This window comes from Neoarius graeffei, chromosome 23 (assembly GCF_027579695.1).
Source record: "Neoarius graeffei isolate fNeoGra1 chromosome 23, fNeoGra1.pri, whole genome shotgun sequence".
In the NCBI taxonomy this organism is placed as follows: domain Eukaryota; kingdom Metazoa; phylum Chordata; class Actinopteri; order Siluriformes; family Ariidae; genus Neoarius; species Neoarius graeffei.
In genome coordinates, this window is record NC_083591.1 from 53,082,793 (window position 1) to 53,101,370 (window position 18,578).

Here is an 18,578-nt window from a genome sequence, read left to right on the forward strand (position 1 = left end):
TGCATTGTTGTATTATTGTCACAACGCTTACAAAACCTAACACCGTTACCAAAGCCAGAAATGTGAATTCACAAAATGAATGCATGCTGTGCCATCATGGTGGTTTAACGTTAAGCTAGCTGGTCAGTGAAGCTCCACCTGATATGCTAGCAAACTCTTTTCAAACTTGAAATCATATTGTGTAGCTAACGCTACTAGAAAAGAAATACTTCTACATTCTTTTTATTTGGCAAGATAATGCTGAAACATATTTCTGAAAGGACTTCAAATAAGTTAACATCATTCATGTTAGCGTAACTCCGTTTTTACATGCTAACTAGCTATGTGTAAACATTAGCCATGGACAAAGCGGTGGCAACTTGGCAGGCAAATCCATAGAAAGTCATGTGACTAACCAGACTGCATAGCTACGTTTGCAACGTTATCGCTAGCTCTATTAGCAGGGGGCAAAATATCCTGCAGAAAATGCATGGAACTAGAACAGAGGATTTCTATCCTGGAATCAAAGATTGATGCTCTGCCAAAGACGGACGAATTAAAAGCGATATCTCAGGAAAGGAGTACAGAAACAGTGGCTGAGAATGCAGAGATTGCACTCCGACAGACCGATGGCATTGCAGATCGAGTGTATGAATTCATTGATCAAGCTGGGCAAAATGTGAGTACAGAAAACTGGCAAATGATGGGTGGCAAGCCCAAAAATAAAAACAGAAGAGTAATTACCTCAACACCAGCTCGTTCTACAAATTACAATAGGATTTACAATCCTATGGAAAATTCACAGCCCATAAGGCTTCAGAACAAATTTGAATGCCTCAGGGATGTGGAAGAGGATTTTTCTAGCGGACAAACACATCGTAAAAAGAGATCGCACCAAGATCGAAGAGCTGTGGGAAGAGGCAAAAAGCAGCTCGTTACACCACCTGATCCCACAACCCTTGTTCTTGGTGATTCCACTGTAAAACATTTAAAAGGTCATGGGATGATTATTTGCTGCCTTCCAAATGCATCCATCTCTGACACCAAAGACAGCATTTTGAAACTCATGTCCGAGCATAAAACTATCAAACGTATTGTTGTGCATGTGGGAGCAAATGATGTTTTCAGAGAACAGCTGTTTGTCCAAGATGATTTCAGAAAACTTTTTTCTGATCTCTATAAGACTGGAATACAATCTTTTATTAGTGGCCCACTCCCAGCGAGAGGAAGTTTTGCATTTTCTCGACTCTTCAGTCTTACATGCAGGTTTGAGCTTACCTCAGTGCTTACAAAACTGTTTCAGCTTTTATTGAACAATCAGTATGTCCCAAAGTCATGGAAAATATCAAATATAGTTCCCGTTCCCAAGAAACCAAAAGCCACAGAGCTTGATGATTTTAGACCTGTTGCACTGACCAGCACTCTGTGCAAGTGTATGGAGAGGGTCATAGTTAACCATCTTTTATCTTCGCTTAATGAACATTTTGACCCACTTCAATTTGCATATAAGAGGGGGCGGGGCACTGGCGATGCAACTTTAACACTAATGAATACAGTCAGCAAACATGTACAGCAACCTAAAAACTTTGCAAGATTATTGTTTATTGACTTCAGCTCAGCTTTTAACTGTATGCAGAAACATATTTTAGTTGAAAGATTGTGCAATATTAATGCAAATAGTATTCTTGTGCAATGGATAAAGGAATTCCTTACAGATCGACCACAAAGAGTGGTGTTCAGTGGCATCACTTCTGAAACTGTAATTTTAAATACGGGGGCGCCTCAAGGCTGTGTACTTTCACCTGTTTTGTTTTCCTTGTATACTAATGAAATGCAAATTATGAACTCTACTTGTCACTTGTATAAGTATGCTGATGATATGGTTGTGGTGGGTTTAATGCAGGCAGGGAATACAGCCAACCAATCTGCATATTTTAACTGCATTGAGGAGCTTACTACTTGGTGCAATGATAGTGCTCTTTTTATTAATGAGGGAAAAACTAAAGAGATGGTGATAATGAAACAGAAAAATGCCTGCCATGAACTCGTACCTGTTGTAATCAACGGCCAACATGTAGAGGAGGTCGAGGACTTCAAATATTTAGGAACATATTTTGATTCCACCTTGAGTTTTACTAAAAATACTGAGTATATTTTTAAAAAGGCAATGCAGCGCCTATATCTACTTAGAAAGCTGAACTCCTATGGGGTCAGCAAGAATGTTTTGGAGACTGTGTACAGGAGTTTGGTTGAGAGCGTGTTGACATTTGATGTGTATACTTGGTTTGGAAACCTGGGGGCTAAGAACAGAAACAAACTATCCAGGATCGTGAACATGGGCAGTAAAATTGTTGGCAAAGGGCAGAAACCATTAGCAGATATATATGCCACATATGTAAGACATAAGGCCCAGCATATTGTGTCTGATTCAGTGCATCCTCTGTTTAGAGAATTCAGGAAACTGCCATCAGGAAGGAGGTACACAGCTGCTATAGTAACCAAGAATATATATAAAAAGTCATTCATACCAAGTGCAATATCACTGCTTAATTCCCAATAGTCCATGTGAAATATCTGTGCACTTACTCTAGATATTTGGGTCTATCTAACATTTAGACTATTGCTGCTGCTGGTAATGTGTTGTATGTATCAAGATGAATGTGATATATGTTGTATTTTGCTGTTTATTTATTGTGTATGTATTGTGTTTCTTGTTGTTTATTTATTGTATTTTTAAAACCCACCTGTGGAGCCAAAGACAAATTTCCACTTTTGTGGACAAATAAAGTTATTATTATTATTATTATTATTATTATTATTATTATTAACACCTGGCTTGGAAAAACTTGTTTTTCATTTGGTATGAACTTCATAGACAATTTTAACCTTTTCTGGAATCGCAGAGAATTCTTCAAGCCAAATAGCACTGAACTCAGCTGGATTGGAGCCAAGGTCTTAGTAGACCATTACAGACTTGCAATCTTTTCTCAGCCAGCATTGAGGAAAACAGTTGATAAGATGTCGCAGACGGACATAGTTACAAAAAACAATACCTCTGCAAAGACAAAACAATCATCTTTGCAAGTCGTCATCAAGGACACACAGACATCTGATCTGCCAGACTGCCAAGATTCAAAGACAGACTGCCAAATATCAGAGACAAACTGCCATACAAAGAACTCACCAATTTCTTGCTCTTCTGACTTCACTACTTCATCTTCATCTTCCACACGCATGGATTTCCCAAATAGTATGCAGAGATTGCTCCAAATGGCTACACTCTCTTTTTCCAGCCCAAATCTGTCGCGACAAGCAGTGTACCCAGTTCATCAAAACTGTGTTCACCCAGGACTTTCAGCTGGCTCACCATCTAAAAGATACATGTCATCTCCAATCCTTTCACCCTCGAACCAAATGGAACATTTAGAAAGTCTTGTTTGATGTACTCTGGGTCCCTGCAAATGGATGTAGTTTTGAAAACCAGCTGGGACCCAATATGCCTATGCCATTCTCTATTCCTGTGTTGATAAGAAATAGAAAACATAGAGCACATTTAACCCAGGGGGTAAACCAATCTAATCTCCTTCCTGTTTTAAAACAATATCAGAGTGCACAAGCAGATATTACTTCTAGACTTTCTGTAAAGCTAGCTCTTCTGAACGTTAGATCACTTTTAAACAAGTCATTTTTAATTAATGATCTTATCTGCAAACACAATCTTGATTTTTTGCTTCTAACTGAAACTTGGCTGGATCAAGCAAATAGTGCTACCACCCTTATTGAAGCAGCTCCCCCAAATTTTAATTTTTTGAATGTTACCCGACAAGGGAAAGGTGGAGGGATCGCAAATATATTCAAAGTCTCTTTTCAATGTAAACAATCCTCACTTGGTGATTTTACATCCTTTGAACACTTATGTGCATTTGTTACATGCTCTCCTAACATATTATTATTAACTATTTATAGGCCTCCAAGACATTCAGCAAAAGTCTTTCTTGAAGAGTTTGGTGAACTGTTGTCAGTCATTTGCTTAGAGTTTGATTGTCTTTTTATATCTGGGGATTTTAACTTGCATGTAGATAATACTGAAAACACTTATGCCAAAGAACTACTTGCACTTATTGACAACTTCAACCTTGTACAACATGTAGAGGGGCCGACCCACTCTCATGGTCATACCCTTGACCTCGTTATCGCAAAGGGTCTTACTGTTTCTAATACTGTTGTTGACCTGGCCTTATCTGATAATTTTTGTGTTTTCTTTGATGTTTCTATGTCTCCTCACATTCAGAACAGCTCAACGACTATAGGTAGGAGAGTCATAAAAGACAACACATGTGCTCTCTTTGAGCAAGCTCTCTCTCAGAACTCAACCAAAATGTCAGACTCTGTAGATGATTTACTGGAAATTTTTAATTTAAATATGACCCAAATTATGGATGATATTGCTCCATTCAAAATCAAAAGAGTCAGTGATAAGCAGAAAGCACCATGGAAGCAGTACCTGGCTGTTAAACTGCTAAAGAGAGAATGTAGAAAGACTGAAAGAAAATGGCGCAAATCTAAACTTCACATCCATTATCAAATCCATAAAGAGATGCTTTGTAATTATAATTATGAAATTCATAAAGCAAGACAGTCTTTCTTCTCCAATATCATAAACAGGAATATGAACAATGCCCGTGTGCTATTTTCAACAGTAGAGAAGCTAACTAATCCCCCACCACAATTAGCACCTGAACTTCTCTCGGTTAATAAATGCAATGAGTTTGCATCCTTCTTCAAAGGTAAAATTGATAAAATACGGCAGAATATTGCTTATAATATATCTCAGCTGCAAAAAATTGAAAAACTGCAATCACCAATGACACAAATAGATAACTTCAACACAATGTCAGAATTTTGTTTAATTGATTATGAGACTCTTGAAAAAACTGTACAAAATCTCAGTTCCTCAACATCTGAATTGGACATTCTGCCCACCAACTTTTTTAAGTCTGTTCTTCATCTTATAATTACAGATGTGCTTCAAATTATAAATACATCCCTAGAGACTGGCGTTGTTCCTGTGTCCCTGAAAAAAGCCGTTGTAAAGTCCCTACTTAAAAAGAATAATCTGGATCCTTCAGTATTAAATAACTACAGGCCAATATCAAATTTACCATTCATCGGGAAAATCCTTGAAAAAATTGTCTTCAATCAATTAACTGCCTTCTTGATATCAAACAGCCGTTTTGATAATTTTCAGTCAGGTTTTCGTGCCAATCATAGCACTGAAACAGCGCTGATTAAAGTTATAAATGACATACGTCTTAATACTGATGAAGGCAAAACATCGGTCCTGGTATTACTGGACCTCAGTGCAGCTTTTGATACTGTTGATCACAACATACTGCTATATCGACTTGAACACTGGGTTGGATTGACTGGTAAAGATATCAATTGGTTAAATTCATACTTAAAAGATAGAAGCTTCTTTGTTACCATGGGAAATTGTTCCTCAACGTCAATGTTCTTGACCTGTGGTGTCCCCCAGGGGTCGATTCTTGGATCATTACTTTTCAACCTTTATATGCTCCCACTTGGGCAAATTATCAATAACAATTCAATTTTGTATCACTGCTATGCAGATGACACCCAAATTTATTTTGCTTTATCACCTAATGATTATGCCCCCCTTGAATGTCTCTACCAGTGTATCGATCAAATCAACAACTGGATGTCACAAAATTTTCTTCAGCTGAACTCAGATAAAACAGAAGTAATTCTATTTGGGGAAAAAAGATGAAAGACTCGGGATTACCAGTATTCTTGACACAAAAGGGATTAAAACTAAAGAAATGGTTAAAAATCTTGGTGTTTTCATTGACAGCGAGCTAAACTTTGACAGGCACATGAAAGCAATCACTAAAACGGCATTCTATCACCTAAAAAACATTTCCAAACTAAGAGGACTTATGTCAAAAAATGATCTGGAAAAACTGATACACACCTTCATCTCTAGTAGGGTTGACTACTGCAATGGCCTTTTCACAGGCCTGCCAAAAAAGACCATCAAACGACTTCAGCTGGTGCAAAATGCAGCGGCTAGGGTTCTCACACGAACAAAAAGAACAGAGCACATTACTCCAATTCTAAGGTCCCTTCACTGGCTTCCAGTAAGCTACAGAATTAACTTTAAAGCATTGCTGCTGGTGTACAAATCTCTAAATGGTACAGGGCCCAATTACCTCTCTGATATGTTGCAGCGGCCTAACCCAATCAGATCTACCAGATCGCAACAGAAAAAATTTACTGTTAAAACCTGTTGTTAAAACAAAGTGTGGTGAAGCAGCTTTTAGCTACTATGCAGTGCAGCTATGGAACCAACTGCCAGAGGACATCAACAATGCTCCTGCTGTTGGCAGCTTCAAATCTAGGTTAAAGACCAAGCTGTTTTCAGATGCTTTCTGTTAAATAATTAATAGTCTTCTTTACATGTTTTATAATCTGTACTTTTACAGTTTCTGCATGTTTCAAATTTTACTTAACTTTATTCTATTTTATTCTGCTGTTTTTTTTCTCCCCCTATTTGAACTTCTACTTCATTTTATTATTTTATTTCTACTATTGTTTAATTCTTATTATATTTTTCCCATTTATTTTATGTAATTTTATTCTCTATTGTTTACTGTTTTGCTTTTACTTCTGTAAAGCACATTGAACTGCCACTGTGTATGAAATGTGCTATATAAATAAACTTGCCTTGCCTTGCCTTGCCTCTAAAAGCACAGACAACTTCGTTGCAAGCTTTCTCTTGGAATAAAACACCTCGATATGCTTCAACAGGTTGGACGGCGAGTTTTTGTAGGCCGTGATGTGGTTCGTTTTCGGCAAACATTTAAAACAAAATGAATCTTTAACCCTTTCAGAAAACTGAAACATGGGTTCCAGGTAAAGCCATGAGTGCGTGCGTTCTCCAGAAGAACCGCCTCCTTCCATTCTGCCATCAACTGATCGTGTTAAATAATGCTGCGGAGAAATAAGTGAACTTGATTTTATACGGTCTCTGGACGTGACGTGACCCTAGTGATTACTGATCGGCTGTCTCAGTGTCACCTGCGAAAAAATCAAATACGTTTTAGAAAAGAAAAAACATCTACTTTCAAAGCCGCTTCATAGTAACGAGGACCTTGATAGAAATGTAGTGGAGTGAAACGTACGATATTTATCTTTTAAATGTAGTGAAGTTAAAGTCATAAGTTTCCCCCAAAAAAATACTCAAGCAAAGTACAGATACTCAAAAAGTGTACTTAAGTAAAGTACTCAAGTAAATGTACTTCGTTACTGTCCACCTCTGCTACTCCGTATCAAGACTTCAACAGTGCTGTGGGATTAAAAAAACAAAAATAAAACCAAAACATGATTCTTTTTGGTGGCACGGTGGTGTAGTGGTTAGCACTGTCGCCTCACAGCAAGAAGGTCCTGGGTTCGAGCCCCGGGGCCGGCGAGGGCCTTTCTGTGCGGAGTTTGCATGTTCTCCCCGTGTCCGCGTGGGTTTCCTCCGGGTGCTCCGGTTTCCCCCACAGTCCAAAGACATGCAGGTTAGGTTAACTGGTGACTCTAAATTGACCGTAGGTGTGAATGGTTGTCTGTGTCTATGTGTCAGCCCTGCGATGACCTGGCGACTTGTCCAGGGTGTACCCCGCCTTTCGCCCATAGTCAGCTGGGATAGGCTCCAGCTTGCCTGCGACCCTGTAGAAGGATAAAGCGGCTAGAGATAATGAGATGAGATGATTCTTTTTATATTTAGAGTGAAAAAGACAATTTCTTAAAGAATCCGTGACTGCTTCTTTCTCTACCCTGTAATGCCATTACACTGATTTGTTGCCCATTAGCAAAATCCTGTTCATTTTAAGCCAAGAGTCTAACTTATTTTTATTCTTATTCTACATTCAGTAGAGCAAGCCTTTTAATCAGCTAATAGCTTGTCCTTTTCTACAAAGTGAAACTCGAATCCCATCACAGAGCCACAGTGGATGATGTATGTTGTAGTTACCGGTGTCACATCATTCCATTTTGCCGTCCTGTATACATTGATATATTTCTCTTCTTATCTTCTATTCGATGGAGCATACATTTTTAATCCACTTAAGCTGCCGTCCTTGTGTTTTTTTCAATAGCTTTTAAATTACTTACCAAGTTATACCTTGTATCCAAGTTTCACTGACATCCCAAATTATTTATTTTTATTTTCTATTTTTTGCTTTATATTAAATGTTGTTCAGTTATCAGAGAATAAAACTGGCTTAGATTCAGCATAACGGAAATTATTCTATCCACATTCACTGGATATGAGCAATCACGTGCTCTGATTGGCTACTCTGCTACTAGGATATCAGCTCATATACCGTGAGTAGGGGAAAAAAAATGGCAGAGCGTGTTGATTTGTTTTCCTTTAACAGCAAATCCAGGAGTCTTCTTTGTTCTTACTCTTATACTCTTACACCGCAGCAATTTACCAAGGCTAACAATTCTTTAATTTATTAGTGGATGATATGTCATTCTTTCTTTTTAACCGTTTATAGCTACGTTTAATTAATGTCGCAGAACATCTGCAAAACAAAATAGTTCTCGTTATCACTTACAATATAGCACTAATTAAAAGCTATTAACATTTTTCTCTTTTGTGAAGTTAATATATGGAATTATTCTATCCACATTCACTGGATATGAGCAATCGTGCACTCTGACTTGCTACACTACTACTAGGATATCAACTCATATACCGCGAGTAGAGAAAAACAAAATGGCGGAGGGTGTTGCTGAACAAACTGAGGACAAAATAGAAACTCGACTCGAAAACAAAATCCCAAAAAATACAAAAAAAAGCAACAAAATATGGAATGAAAGTATTTGATTGTAAGAAGGCATCTTTTTTTTTTAAATTCAAGAATTATTATTATTATCATTATTGCATTTTTCGCAAATTACTCCCGTCATTTCACCGGTTTGTTTACATCTCATCTCTCATCTCATTATCTCTAGCCTCTTTATCCTGTTCTACAGCGTCGCAGGCAAGCTGGAGCCTATCCCAGCTGACTACAGGCGAAAGGCGGGTACACCCTGGACAAGTCGCCAGGTCATCACAGGGCTGACACATAGACACAGACAACCATTCACACTCACACCTACGGTCAATTTAGAGTCACCAGTTAACCTAACCTGCATGTCTTTGGACTGTGGGGGAAACCGGAGCACCCGGAGGAAACCCACGCGGACACAGGGAGAACATGCAAACTCCGCACAGAAAGGCCCTCGCCGGCCCCGGGGCTCGAACCCAGGACCTTCTTGCTGTGAGGCGACAGCGCTAACCACTACACCACCGTGCCGCCCTGGTTTGTTTACATTCTAAGCAGAAATAATTTTGTGGGACGATTTGTGTAAAGTTTTTATTTATTGAATTTGCAAAAAAAAAAAGCTCTGTTTTGCAAAATCCAGTGAATGTGGACAGAATAAAACAGATATTTCACTCACTCAATCTCGTTGTACATGGATTATAGGCGACTCGATTTCGTGGAATAACTTAAATAACAAGAAGAGCTACTGTATTTTCTACCTTTTGTGGCCGGACTGGCGATTTGATGATAGACTGATAGTGTTATCACTTACGTCATTGTACATTTTTATGAGATCGCTTGACTCTGATTGGACGCAGTTGATTTGATGTCAAATTTTCACATTTTTGTTTCCTCCAGATTCTCCACTTTCCTCCCAACATCTGAAAACATGCAGATAGATTGATTGTGTGTGTGTGTGTGTGTGAGAGAGAGAGAGAGAGAGAGAGAGAGTTTGGTGCCCTGAAATTGACTGCTGTCACATTTGTAATGAATTGGCTCCGGATTCACCAAATAAATCATATTCATCGAATCTCATGTTTAAAGCTTAAACCGACTCGAAACTTCTCATGAATGAAGCCATAAAGAGTTGATTGTCTTCACTGAGGATCTATGTCATGAAATATCAAGTGTACACAGAGGGAAAGTGTGAGATAATGTCTGTGTAGTAGTTTGGAGAACGCAGGGTGCATCATGAACAACGAGTTGAGATAACTTCTGCATTTCGGGTTCGGGTCATTAAGGCACACCAAAAAGTTGGTCCAATTTATGCTCCTTTTGATTAATATTTCTCTTTTATTCTAATTGAACTAATTATTTACCAGGCTTGTTAACAACATCATGTGATGTAAAATGTTTTTTTTTTCTTGTTTAACAATATCATGTAGGTTTACAAGGAATGTTACTGTAGTTTAAAATAAAATGACACAAATTTAGGAAACATGTGTACCCTTATCAAAAAGAAGTCTACTTCAAGTTCATTTTATTAAGTATACTTAAATAAAGTTAAAGTATTGTGGCAGCGGGGGCGTGGTCAAGCGCCGGTCTGTGACAGGAGGGCGGAGTTGAGGAAGGTAAGTGGCAGAATCGCTTCACCTGAGTGTGATTAACCTGTGTTTTGTGTGTGTTCTCCCCAGTAAACCGCCCTACTTAAGGAGGGAAAGGGAGAGCGGAAGGGAGCTTCTTCCCCGGCAGAGCCGACAGTGTGTGTGTCTCTCTGCCTGTTGGTTTAAATATTGTTCGACTGAAGAGTTCGGCAATAAAGCCTTCTGAGAACCTTGATCTCTGTCCTGCCGTCCTCTGTGCTCCACCCACACGCTATTCTCGCTACAGTGGTGCCGAAACCCGGGAAAGGTGGAGCATCAGTCCTGCAGCCCCATGGAATCCTCCCCGTTCGCGGACTTGGTCCACGCCCTCGCCACGGCTCAGCAGCGCCAGCACCAGGCACTCCGTCACGCTCCGGAAGGAGTAGGAGCGCCGCTTCGAAGCCCTGGTGCTGGCTCAGCAGGAAGATCGAGAGGCGTTCCGGCGTCTCCTCGCGTCGGCGGGGTCCACCAGCGCCCCGGCCGCGGGCCCGTCTCCCCTCATCTTAACTAAGATGGGCCCGCAGGACGACCCCGAGGCTTTCATCACGTTGTTCGAGCAGGTCGCCGAAGCCACGGGGTGGCCGATGGAGCAGCGCGCGGCGCGCCTCCTCCCCCTCCTGACGGGAGAGGCGCAGCTGGCCGCACTACAGCTCCCCGCCGATCGCCGGCTGGCCTACGCCGACCTTCGCTGGGCTGTCCTCCAGCGCGTGGGGCGCACGCCGGAGCAGCAGCGCCAGCGCTTCCGCGCGCTGCGGATGGAGGAAGTCGGCAGCCCGTTCGCGTTCGGCCAGCAGCTCCGGGACGCCTGCTGGCGGTGGCTGAGGGCCGAAGATCGCGACGCCGAGGGAATCAATCATCGACCAGGTGGCGCTGGAACAGTTCATCGCCCACTTACCAGCCGGAACCGCGGAGTGGGTCCAGTGCCACCGCCCGGCGTCGCTGGATCAGGCCGTGGGACTGGCGGAGGATCATCTGGCGGCTGTTCCGGTGGCAGGACAACCACCGACATCGTCTCCTCTCTCTTTCTCTCCTCCCGTGTCCCGTCCTCGCCCCATTCCCCCACCATGGAGGCGGGGGCCGGCTCCACCCCAGCCGGCCCGCCGCACCCGTGGTGCCCTCCCGTTTCTCCCTTCTGTGTCTGTCTCTCCCCCCCCCCTCAGGTGAGTGAGCCTCAGAACACAGCTGCAGAGGGAAGGCCTGGGCCGGTTTGCTGGTGCTGCGGGGAACCAGGCCACCTGCAGCAACAGTGTGCAGCGATGGAGGTGGGGGCGGTGGTGCGGATCCCCGACGCGCCAGAGGCTGCCCTCGATCGGGCCGGAGCATATCGCATACCGGTAAGTGTACAAGGGGCTACATATCAGGCGTTGGTGGATTCAGGCTGCAATCAGACCTCGAGCCGCCAAAGCCTGGTGCAAGACGAGGCATTGGGGGGAGCACAAGGGGTGAAGGTGTTGTGTGCACAGGGATATTCCCAGCTACCCGTTGGTGTTGGTCCACATATATTTCAGAGGGGAAAAATCAATAGTGAAGGCGGCGGTTAATCCTCGCCTTACCCACTCTTTGATCTTGGGGACTGATTGGCCGGGATTTCGGGGTTTGATGGCACGCCTAGTAAAGAGTGGGTCCTGCCGGTTGATGGGGGAGGGTCCCGGTGTCGCTTTGGCTGGAGCGGCGGTCGCAGAGCCGTCTACGTCATCTCTGTGACAGAGTGAGGAGCCCCCGGCCCCTCCTCTTTCTATTGGGGAATCCCTTGTGGATTTCCCACTGGAACAATCGCGAGAAGAGACTCTGCGACACGCGTTTGACCAAGTGAGAGTAATTGATGGTCAAACGCTCCAGCTGAACGCCACCCCGCCCTTCCCCTATTTTTCTATTTTGAAGGATAGGTTATACCGAGTGACGCAGGACACTCAGACGAAAGAGCGGGTCACCCAGTTGTTAATTCCAAAGAGCCGCCGGGAATTGGTATTCCAGGCGGCTCACTTTAATCCCATGGCTGGACACCTTGGGCATGATAAGACACTCGCCCGGATAATGGCCCGATTCTATTGGCCGGGGATTCGCGGCGACGTCCGTAAGTGGTGTACGGCGTGCCGCGAATGCCAGTTAGTAAATCCAGCGGCCATTCTAAAAGCGCCCTTGCGCCCCCTACCATTAATCGAGACCCCGTTCAAAAGAATTGGGATGGATCTCGTCGGGCCATTAGACCGGTCAACACGTGGGTACCGCTTTATATTGGTTCTGGTGGACTATGCAACGCGATACCCGGAAGCGGTGCCTCTTCGCAATATCTCAGCACGCAGTATTGCAGAGGCCCTCTTCCACGTCATCTCCCGGGTTGGAAGCCTGAAAGAGATTCTGACTGACCAGGGCACCTCGTTTATGTCACGAACACTGAGCGAACTGTATGGGCTACTGGGTATTAAGCCGATCCGCACCAGCGTTTATCACCCACAGACGGAAGGTTTAGTTGAACGGTTCAATTGCACCCTCAAGAATATTATCAAAAAATTCGTAAGTGAGGACGCACGTAACTGGGATAAGTGGCTTGAACCCTTGCTGTTTGCAGTGTGAGAGGTCCCCCAAGCCTCCACGGGGTTCTCCCCATTTGAATTATATGGGCGTAAGCCGCGCGGCATCTTAGATGTACTGCGGGAAAATTGGGAGGAGGGACCTTCACAGAGCAAAAACGAAATTCAGTACATTATGGATCTGCGCGCAAAACTCCACACGCTCACCCACCTAACTCAGGAGAATTTGCGGCAGGCCCAGGAACGGCAAACCCGCCTGTACAACAAGGGCACGCGCCTTAGAGTTCACTCCAGGAGATAAGGTACTCGTCCTGTTGCCCACGTCGAGCTCCAAATTAATTGCCAAGTGGCAAGGACCCTTTGAGGTCACACGGCGAGTCAGGGACGTCGACTATGAGGTTAGGCGAACGGACAGGGAGGGGGCGCTACAGATCTACCACCTCAATCTGTTAAAACTCTGGAAAGAGGAGGTCCCTGTGGCGTTGGTGTCGGTAGTTCCGGAGAAGGCGGAGCTGGGGCCGGAGGTCCAAAAAGGGACATTGGCATCTCATACCTCTCCGGTCCCCTGTGGAGACCACCTCTCCCTGACCCAACTCACGGAGGTCGCCCAGTTGCAGGCCGAGTTTTCGGATGTATTCTCGCCCCTGCCCGGTCGCACTAACCTCATAGAACACCACATAGAGACGCCCCCGGGGGTGGTAGTGCGCAGCCGTCCTTATAGATTACCCGAACACAAAAAAAAGGTAGTTCGGGAAGAACTTCAGGCCATGCTCGAAATGGGCATCGTCGAGGAGTCCCACAGTGACTGGAGCAGCCCAGTGGTCTTAGTTCTTAAGGCCGATGGCTCGGTCCGGTTCTGTGTGGACTATAGAAAAGTCAACGCGGTGTCTAAATTCGACGCGTACCCAATGCCTCGTATTGAGCTGCTCGATCGACTAGGCACGGCTCGCTTTTACTCGACACTGGATTTGACGAAGGGATATTGGCAGATCCCCTTGACTCCATTATCCCGGGAGAAAACGGCCTTTTCCACACCGTTCAGCTTACACCAGTTCGTCACACTTCCGTTTGGGCTGTTTGGGGCGCCCGCTACGTTTCAGCGGCTGATGGACCAGGTCCTCCGGCCCCACGCCACCTACGCGGCCGCTTACTGGATTTGACGGCCGCTTACTGGATTTGCGACATCATTATTTATAGTAATGACTGGCAGCGGCACCTGCAACACCTGAGGGCCGTCCTTGGGTCACTGAGGCGGGCGGGGCTCACTGCCAACCCGAAGAAGTGTGCGATTGGGCGGGTGGAAGTACGGTATCTGGGCTTCCACTTGGGTAACGGGCAGGTGCATCCCCAAATTAATAAGACAGCAGCGATTGCGGCCTGCCCAAGACCAAAAAGGGGGTGAGACAGTTCCTGGGGCTGGCTGGCTATTATCGTAGGTTTATACCTAATTATTCGGATGTCACCAGCCTGCTGACTGACCTCACTAAAAAGGGGGCGCCAGATCTGGTCCAGTGGACAGAGCAGTGCCAGCAGGCTTTCTCTGAGGTAAAGGCTGCACTGTGTGGGGGGCCACTTTTGCACTCCCCTGACTTCTCTCTCCCTTTTTTGTTACAGACGGATGCGTCGGACAGAGGGCTGGGGGCCGTTTTGTCCCAGCAGATGGGGGGAGAGGACCGCCCAGTGTTATACATCAGCCGGAAGCTGTCAGTGCGTGAGGGGTGCTACAGCACTATCGAGAGGGTGCCTGGCCAAGTGGGTGGTCCTCGCCCTCCGTTACTACCTGCTGGGGCGCTCTTTCACCCTCTGTTCGGACCACGCGCCCCTCCAGTGGCTCCACCGCATGAAGGATGCCAACGCGCGGATCACCCGTTGGTATCTGGCGCTCCAACCTTTCAACTTCAAGGTGGTCCACAGGCCGGGGGCGCAGATGGTCGTGGCGGACTTCCTCTCCCGTCAAGGGGGGGGGGGGGGGGGGGGAGTCGGCTGCGGGCCGGACGGGCGCCCGGCCTGAGTCGGGTGGTGGGGGTATGTGGCAGCGGGGGCGTGGTCAAGCGCCGGTCTGTGACAGGAGGGCGGAGTTGGGGAAGGTAAGTGGCAGAATCGCTTCACCTGAGTGTGATTAACCTGTGTTTTGTGTGTGTTCTCCCCAGTAAACCGCCCTACTTAAGGAGGGAAAGGGAGAGCGGAAGGGAGCTTCTTCCCCGGCAGAGCCGACAGTGTGTGTGCGTGTCTCTGCCTGTTGGTTTAAATATTGTTCGACTGAAGAGTTCGGCAATAAAGCCTTCTGAGAACCTTGATCTCTGTCCTGCCGTCCTCTGTGCTCCACCCACACGCTATTCTCGCTACAAGTATATTTCCTTAAGTATACTTTTGTGTACCAAGTATACTGATATCAATGTACTTGGTATACTTGTAAGTAAACTAATCTAATACTACTTGGGACTAAATCGGTCCACTTTTAGTTTATAAAAAGTATACTTTAAGTCTAAGAGAAGTAAACTCTGAGTATACAACTAGTATTTTTTTATTTTGTACTGCAAGTATACCACAAGTAAACTTTTATATACTAATAGTTTACTAGTTCTATTCTTGTAGTCCACTCTTTAGTTTACAAAAGCATACTTCATAGTGTACTGGAAATATACTATGAGTTTACTCGTTTTATATTTCTAGTCTACTTTTTACTTTACTAAAGTATACTTTGTAGTATACTGGAAATATAAAATTGGTTTGCTCGTTACACACTTCCAGTCCACTTTTTAGTTTATAAAAGTATACTTTATAGCATATTGGAAATATACTATTAGTTACAGGTTATATACATCTAGTCCACTTTTTAGTTTTGAAGTTTACTGCAATTCCCCTTCTAGGTATACTATTAGTTTTCTAGCCCGAACCCTTACCTCATGCACACTACCAGTAGACAACTTAAGTGTTTTGTACCTTAAGTTACAATGAAGTTATAAAGGTAAGAATTCACAAAATAACAGATACTCAGGATTAAGAACATATTCATTTTCTTTAAAAATCTAAATTTAAAGCAGCATGGTATTAAATGCCAAAGTATAAAAACATGGCAATGACGACTGAAATTGACATCCAAGCTCTAAAGAAAGAGAGAAACAAATTGAATTATCCCACTCAGGAGAAATTCAAAAAACAAACAACTACAGGGCGAGTACACTCAAACATAAGGCACAAATATTTTAATACTTTATTACACTTTTAAGTATGTCTTGATCAAAAGTTGAAGTATGAGCTTAATATACTTAGACTTTTCTATATACTTTTCAGTATAAGCCAAGTATACTGATGTATAACTTTATTAAGTATATCTCTGATAAGTAAATAAAAAGTAAACTGAAAGCATACTCTTATTTTTAGTTTAAAAGAAGTATACTAGAAGCACACTTGAATAAACTTTTTTTGTAAGGGTAATAATGTTAAAAGTAATGTTAAGTGCTGAGTTAAAAGGCACTGCGGTGTTTCGCCATGTAGTGGTGTTTGATTTACAACAGCCCTCAGGAAGGAAGCACATGGTCAAGGGCAGAATGTGTGTAAATGGCATTTACATAAGATATATATATATATATATATATATATATATATACACACACACACACACACATTTTGGTTTTGCTGCCTGACCTCAACCCTACTGAACACTTTTGGGATGAACTGAAACACTGACTGCACCCCAGACTTCCTAAAAAAAAACACCACTGCCTGATCTCACCAATGCTCATCACTGAATGAGCTCACATTCCCACAGTCACGCTCCAAAATGGAGTGAAAAACCTTCCCAGGAGAGTGGAGCTTATTATAAGAGCAAAAGGGGACTAAATCTGGAATGGGATGAGTGTTATGGTCAGGTGTTGACAAACTTTTTTGGCTGTGTAGCTTATTTCAATGGTTAAATCCTAAATGGCCGTGTAGCTATTACAAGTCAAGCACTAGGCTGTAAAAGCCATTATTTAATATCTAATACACTTAAGAGTAAGCTGTTTGGGATCGGGATAATATCTGTATCCATTTTATACACTATTTGGTAAAGACCAACAACTTTAGCAGAAATAGAAACCATAATATGAATATGCACTGCAAAAAATAAAAATCTTAGGAAGTTTATTTGTCTATTTTTAAGTCAAAACATCTAGCCACCCTTATAAGACATAATTGCCCAACAAGCAAAACCTCATTTAGCTAGAAAGGCTAGTTTTTAGACAGTCCATCTTGAAAATCTTGTATAGACAAAATGTCTTGAAAAAATCTTATTTGGAGCACCTTTGAAAATAAAACAAGTTTTTTTTTAAACAAGTAAGTACATTTTGGACATTTGTCAAATGCGGTTCATATTGTTTCAAGAAAAAAAAGTATGCTTGTTTTGGGAATAAATGAACTTTACTGAAATCTTTGAATCTTATCTTTAGTTTACTGCGACTGTTTTCTCAGTCATTCAGAGTGAGGTCCTTCTAGATGCTGTACATACTCTAGACCAGACAAGTGCCTTCAAAAAGTTTGAGTAAGTGGAGGGTGTTGGTCTTTTTGGAATGCTGTGAGTTAAGTTCAGTGTTTTTGTTTGGTTGTTTTTTTTTTTGTGTGCCTGATCTTGTAAACCCCTCGTACACATGAGTAGTCAGTGCCCCCAAAATGCACTGTTGCTTTGGCGTTGTGTAAGCACTGTAAGTCAAAATGCGTAGACTTATTATTTTTCTGGTGCCTGAGGTCCTGGGGAAGTGGAATCTTAAGAGATGTTTTAATGTTTGAATGTTGAAATGGGGGAAAAAAAAAAAAAACCTTGTTGCAGTGCTACACGTGTCATCAACTTGATTCAAGATAGTCTCTGGTCTCATATCTAGAGTATTTTACTAATTACAGGTCACAAAAGGAGAATCTTTTAAGCTAGCAATGCTTAGTTGTAGAATTTAACAATCCTAATATTAGTATATTTATCTTAAATTCAGTTTTTACTGCTAAGACTTTGTCATTAATTTAAGTGAAATACCCTTAAAATGAAATAAATAAAAATGACTTGAATGGCTAAATGTAAGAAGTACGATCTTGTTATAAGAACTATTTTGAGTTAATCAGATCTCGCATAATAAGTTCCCCAATCTTATTTTGGAATTATTTCATCTAAAAGCAGGTTAGATTTTTCATCTTAATTTAAGAAATCTTACCAAGTCAAATTTGACTAGTTCCATTGGCAGATTTTTTTTTCACCTGATTCAAGCAAATATGCTTTGTTTTAATCTTTTATTTCTTATTTTTGAAAGGCCATTTTTTTGCAGTGTGTACTGTGTAAAAGTCTGAGGCACCCTCTATTTTTTCCATACAAACTTTGTTATAGATTTCTATTTTATAATCTCTACATTATCGAGTCAGTACAAAAACCTTTTGAGTTCCAAATGTCTGTTTTTTTGTCCAGCACAAAATTAAATATTACAGAAAAAAAGTTTGTATCTGAGATCTGAGTGGCATATTACATTCCATAAGAGAGCACTTTTCAGATCAAAAAAGAAAACATAATGAAGGCTGCTGGGTTTTGGTGCAAAATGAAGACGTGAGTGGGACAGTCAAAGTGTCCAGAAGAACTGTGGCTGGTT